Source organism: Saccopteryx leptura, chromosome 5, assembly GCF_036850995.1.
Source record: "Saccopteryx leptura isolate mSacLep1 chromosome 5, mSacLep1_pri_phased_curated, whole genome shotgun sequence".
NCBI lineage: Eukaryota > Metazoa > Chordata > Mammalia > Chiroptera > Emballonuridae > Saccopteryx > Saccopteryx leptura.
In genome coordinates this window covers 86,520,208-86,526,802 of record NC_089507.1, presented here as the reverse complement: position 1 = coordinate 86,526,802, position 6,595 = coordinate 86,520,208, and positions in this window count along the sequence as shown.

Below are 6,595 nucleotides of genomic sequence, written 5' to 3'. Positions count from 1 at the left end.
CAAAACACATCATAATTAAAATACCAAAGCTAAGAGATAAAGAGAAAATATTAAAAGCTGCTTAAGTAAGAAAGGTTTTCATTTACAAAGAAGCCCCCACAAGGATGACATCTGACTTCTCAACAGAAACACTTAAGGCCAGAAGGGAATAGCAAGAAATATTCAAAGTAATACAGAACAAGAGCCTACAACCAAGATTTCTTTATCCAGCAAGGCTATCATTTAAAATTGAAGGAGAAATAAAAAGCTCCCCAGACAAAAAAAAAAAAAAACCACTCAAGAAATTCATTACAACCAAACCAATGCAGCAAGAAATGTTAAGGGGCCTGTTGTAAATAAAACAAAAAGGGAAAAGAATATAGTAAAAAAGGAATACAGCTTTAAAGAATAAAATGGCAATAAACAACTACACATCAATAATAACCGTAAATGTAAATGGATTAAATGATCCAATCAAAAGACATAAGGTAGCTGCATGGATAAGAAAACAGAACCCATACATATGCTGTCTACAAGAGACACATCTCAAAACAAAAGATACACATAGACTGAAGATAAAAGAATGGAAAAAAATATTTCATGAAAATGGAAATTTAAAAAAAAGCTGGGGTAGCAATACTTATATTAGACAAAATAGACTTTAAAACAAAGGCTATAAAGGGATAAAAAAGGTCACTACATAATGATAAAGGGAGCAATCCAACAAAAAGATATAACCATTATAAATATCTACGCACCTAATATAGGAGCACCTAAATATATAAAGCAGACTTTGTTGGATATAAAGGGCAAGATCAACAGCAATACTATAATAGTAGGGGATTTCAATACCCCACTAACATCACTGGATAGATCCTCAAGAAAAAAATTAACAAAGAAACAGCAGACTTAAAGGACATACTAGATCAACTCGGTTTAATAGATATCTTTAGAACCTTTCACCCTAAAGCAGCAGAATATACATTCTTTTCAAGTGCTCATGGTACATTCTCTAGGATAGACCACATGTTAGGGCACAAAACTGGTCTCAACAAATTTAAGAAGATTGAAATCATATCAAGCACTTTCTCTGAACACAATGGCATGAAATGAGAAATCAACCATAACATAAAAACTAAAAAATACTCAAACACACGGAAACTAAATAGCATGTTATTAAATAACAAATGGATTAACAATGAGATAAAAGAAGATATAAAAAATTCCGAGAAACAAATAATAATGAGCATACAACAACTCAAATTTATAGGACACAGCAAAAGCAGTCCTGAGAGGGAATTTCATAGCATTAGAGGCATACCTTAAGAAGCTAGAAAAAGCTCAAATAAACAACTTAACCCTGCATCTAAAAGAACTAGAGAAAGAACAGCAAGTAAAGCCTAGAGGAAGAAGAAGAAAGAAAATAATAAAGATCAGAGGGAAAATAAATGACATAGAACAGTGGTCCCCAACCTTTTATGGGCCATGGACCAGTTTAATGTCAGAAAATATTTTCACAGACTGGCCTTTAGGGTGGGACAGATAAATGTATCATGTGACCAAGACAAGCATCAAGAATGAGTCTTAGACAAATATAACAGAGAATCTGGTCATTTTTAAAAAATAAAACATTGTTCAGACTTAAATAGAAATAAAATGGATAAATACAATGGAAATAATGTAAGTTATTTATTCTTTCTCTGTGGACCGATACAAAATGGCCCAAGGATCGGAACTGGTCCACGGCCCTGGGGGTTGGGGACTACTGATATAGAGGCTAGAAAAACAATATAGAGGATCAATGAAACCAAGAGCTGGTTCTCTGAAAGGATAAACAAGATCGATGAACTTTTAACCAGACTCATCAAGGAAAAAAGAGACAGGATCAAATAAATAAAATTGAAATGATAGTGGAGAAATAACAACTAACACAACAGAAATACAAAGGATTGTAATAAAATACTATGAAGAACTGTATGCCAAAAAGTTAGGCAACCTAAGTGAAATGGACAAATTCCTTGAAACATATAATCTTTCAGAAATTAATCTGGAAGAATCAGAAAATGTAAACAGACCAATTACAACAAATGAGATTGAAACAGTTATCAAAAAACTTATCAAAAAACTCCCAGTAAACAAAAGACCTGGGCCTGATGGCTTCACAAATGAATTTTACAAATATTCAAAGAAGAACTAACTCCTATCCTTCTCAAGCTATTCCAAAATATTCAAGAGGAAGGAAAATTTCCAAGCTCCTTCTATGAGGCAAGTATAATTCTGATTCCAAAGCTAGGCAAAGACAACATAAAGAAAGAAAAATTATAGGCCAATATCCTTGATGTATTTAGATGCTAAAATCCTCAACAAAATATTAGCAAACTGGATCCAGCAATACATAAAAAAAAATCATATGGCTCTGGCTGGTTGGCTCAGTGGTAGAACGTCAGCCTGGCGTGTAAGAGTCCCGGGTTCGATTCCCAGCCAGGGTACACAGGAGAAGCGCCCATCTGATTCTCCACCCCTCCCCCTCTCCTTCCTCTCTGTCTCTCTCTTCCCCTCCTGCAGCCAAGGCTCCATTGGAACAAAAGTTGGCCCGGGCACTGAGGATGGCTTTATGGCCTCTGCCTCAGGCACTAGAATGGCTCTGGTTGCAACAGAGTGAAGCCCCAGATGGGCAGAGCATCACCCCCTGGTGGGCATGCCGAGTGGATCCCACTCGGGCGCATGCAGGAGTCTGTCTGACTGCCTCCCCATTTCCAACTTCAGAAAAATACAAAAAAAAACGGGCAAAAGAAATGAATAGACACTTCTCCAAAGAGGACATACAGATGGCCAATAGGCAGATGAAAAAATGTTCAACATCACTAATCATTAGAAAAATGCAAATTAAAACCACAATGAGATACCACCTCACACCAGTCAGAATGGTGCTCATTAACAAAACAACTCATGATAGGTGCTGGTGAGGATGTGGAGAAAAGGAAACCCTCCTGCACTGCTGGTGGGAATGCAGACTGATGCAGCCACTGTGGAAAATAGTATGGAGATTCCTCAAAAAATTAAAAATGGAACTGCCTTTTGACCCAGCCATCCAACTTTTAGGAATATATCTCAAGAACATCATATCACTGCCTCAAAAAAAGAAATGCACCCTCATGTTTATGGCAGCATTGCTCACAATGGCAAATATCTGGAAACAGTCCAAGTGTTCGTCAGTGGACAAGTAGATTAAAAAGCACTGGTACATATATACAATGAAATACTATGGGACCATGAAAAAGAGGGAAATATTACCTTTTGCAACAACATGGATGAACCTGGAAACTATTATGTTAAGTGAATTAAGCCAGGCAGAGAAAGGAAAATATCATATAACCTTATTCATTTGAGGAATCCAAGAAACAATGTGAACTAAAGAACTGAAATGAGACAGAGGAGGAATCAGAATGGGATCAGATGTTGAGGGGAATATGGGGAAGGGAGAGATACATTCAGGGTGACACTAGAATCTATATATACACAATAAATTAAATAAAAAAGAAAAATAAACAAATGTAGCTTTTCTAGTTTATTCTGAGTTATAAAAGGTCAAAAAGCAGCTACTATTCTCATATAGGTTTTATTTATTTTTAATTTTTTTTTGTAGTTTGCTGAAGTTAGAAGCAGTGAGGCAAAGAGACAGACTCCCTCCCACATGCTCTCGACCACGATCCACCCTGCATGACCACCAGGGGGCAATGCTCTGCCCATCTGGGCCATTCCGCCATTGCATCTGGAGCCATCTAGCACCTGAGGCAGAGGTCATAGAGCCATCCTCAGCACCCGGGGCCAACTTTGCTCCTATGGAGCCTTGGCTGCAGGAGGGGAAGAGAGAGAGAGAGAGTAAGAGAAAGAAGGGAGAAGAGGAGGGGTGGAAAAGCAGATGGGTTCTTCTCCTGTATGCCCTGACCAGAAATTGAACCTGGAACATTCACAAAGCAGGCTGACACTCCCCACTGAGCCAACCAGCCAGGGGCTCTCAAATAGGTTTTAAGTGGGCTTTGCTTTAGAAACTGACCCTAATGGGGCTTTCCCTACAAAGCAAACTCTCAGGAAAAAACAGACCAGCAGCTTGCTCCAAATGGTTTCCTAAGAAGACCACACTCAGAGATTTATTTTTTAAGCTCCTCTGAGTACAATAATCTCTTTGGTTTGTAGAATTCTTTAAAATTTAACCTTGTGGAATAACATAAAAAGGATTTAAGAAAAATTAAAATAATATCTGAACGCCTTTTAGATTTTACATAATCTAATCCTTGATTCTTAGACATATATCCAGTTCTGTGACATCTTACTCATGAAAAGTGACAGATTTAGTTTTAAATTTGGTTTGACTTTAATGTGAATTTGTCTTCTAATGTTTCTAACTTTTCTAATATTTCCTTTTGTGAGCATTAATAATTATCAATAATCCAAAGTTTGTTCTAGCTGAGAAATCAAAGTACATATTTCTAAAAGAGAAATATAATTACTAGTTTACCTTTATCTGTTCATATTATTTTAAATATAAATCTCAGAAAGGCAGCATCATATAGTGAATTAGAGCCCAGACATTTTTGTCAAATGCATCTGTGTTTCATTTCTCCCTTACAAGTTATGTAAACTTAAATAGGTTATATGACCACTATAATCTTTAACTGATTTGCAAAATGTAAATATACTATATAATATATAATTTAAATATCTAGTTGTACAAATTAAACAATATATGTAAAGTACTTAGCATTGATAATGCATAATTATTCTTCCATAGGTATTATTATTGTTCTTCTTATTATAGTATTTCTTTTCTTTTCCTTTTAATTTTTAGCAGGAGAGAGAGAAAGGAATAGATAGGGACAGACAGACAGGAAAGAAGAGACATGAGAAGCATCAATTCTTCATTGCAGCATCTTAGTTGTTCATTGATTGCTTTCTCATATGTGCCTTGACTAGTGGGCTCCAGCTGAGCCAGTGACAGCCTTGCTCAAGCCAGTGACCCTGAGCTCAAGCCAACAACCTTTGGCTTCATGCCAGTGATATTTGGGCTCAAGCAGTGACCATGGAGTCATGTCTATGATCCCACGCTCAAGCCAGAAACCCCATGCTCAAGCTGGTGAGTCCATACTCAAGCCGGCAACCTCAGGGTTTTGAACCTGGGTCCTCTGAGTCCCAGGCCAATGCTTCACCCACTGTGCCACCACCTAGTCAGGTTGTTCTTATTATTTCTTTAAGGACAGAGTTCATATCACTAAAATAGTATCTACTCACATGTTCACATATACTGAATGATTAAATTATTTTTAATTAATGTATAGTACTTTAGTATATTACTGTACATTATCTGAATAAAAAATAATATTTGGGAAGAAAATTAATGTGTATTGATGAAGATTATTTTAGTAGCCATTATGATCTACAAAAAAATCTGAACCACATATGAAAGTATGTGTTCTAAGACAAGGATTCCAAGCAGAAGTTTCCTAATGACCATCTCCAGTCTCACTGAGCACACTCTTAGTAAGTTTTCCAACACATATTATTCCAACATTTGCTTTTATAGACAAAGTAAAGGCTGTCACAATCAAGCATTGGCTAAATGCCTGATTTGTCATCTATGGAAAAGAATAAAGGTGAGAGTCACTTGCTGAGGACACAATGCCTGCTCGTTAGTGCCCTCTGCTAAATACAACAGAAGTCCTTGGAGACCCACTTGGAAGAAGGTTTAATCATCCCACTGGATGACTCATTGAAAGGTGGGAGGTCAATACTGATAATCCAGAAGCAAACCATTTTTCTTTTGACTTTGTAAATGTTCTGCAGCATTCTAATAGGTTCAGGGAAAAAAAGAAAAAGAACTACTTGAATACATACTTCCACTGCTTTTCTGTGAAAATAGCTTCCAGAAATTTAGGAGGTTTAGAAGCTATTCTCTGAATGAACAAATCTCCTAAGATATTTCAAGTCATTTTTCACTTGTCCTTGGTTAAAAAACAGTCTACTTTGAAAAGCCAGTCTTAAGGGCAATGATGGTAAAGACTTAGAAGCTACTGTGAAAGCAAAAATTGCAGTAGACAAAGTTAAAACAGGTAAGGAAGAATTTATTCAGGTCTACTGCAATAGGGAAGAGAAATCAGAAGTCAATCTGTGCTTAACTCCCTGAAACGAAGGATGAGACCATTTTCAGCATTTGGGTGAGAGGGAGAACACTGACCACTGTGTCTGTTAATTGTCCTTATCCAAAGAAAAAGCAAACTCTCTTGTCATCATGACAGGAGAGAGAGCCAAGTACCCACTAAAATTAGGTGACTACCCTCCCACAGAGGCTGGAAGACAGGGGCACTATCTTCTGTGATGATTATATTTCAATGAGATGGTTTCCAGGGTCCTTGAAAAAGATAGTTCTGGAAACCATTAAAACTGGCAAAAGACATTAAAAATATTTATATCTCAAAAGAGCAAAGAAATAATTTACAATAATAAGTGTTCTAAATAAATGCTCTAAGAAAAGGGAAGGAAGGACCTCTGGTATAGGTTCTGTAAGGGATGAGACAGAGGGGCTTAGAGACAAGAGGAAGCCTGTCTAAAGTTTAGTCAA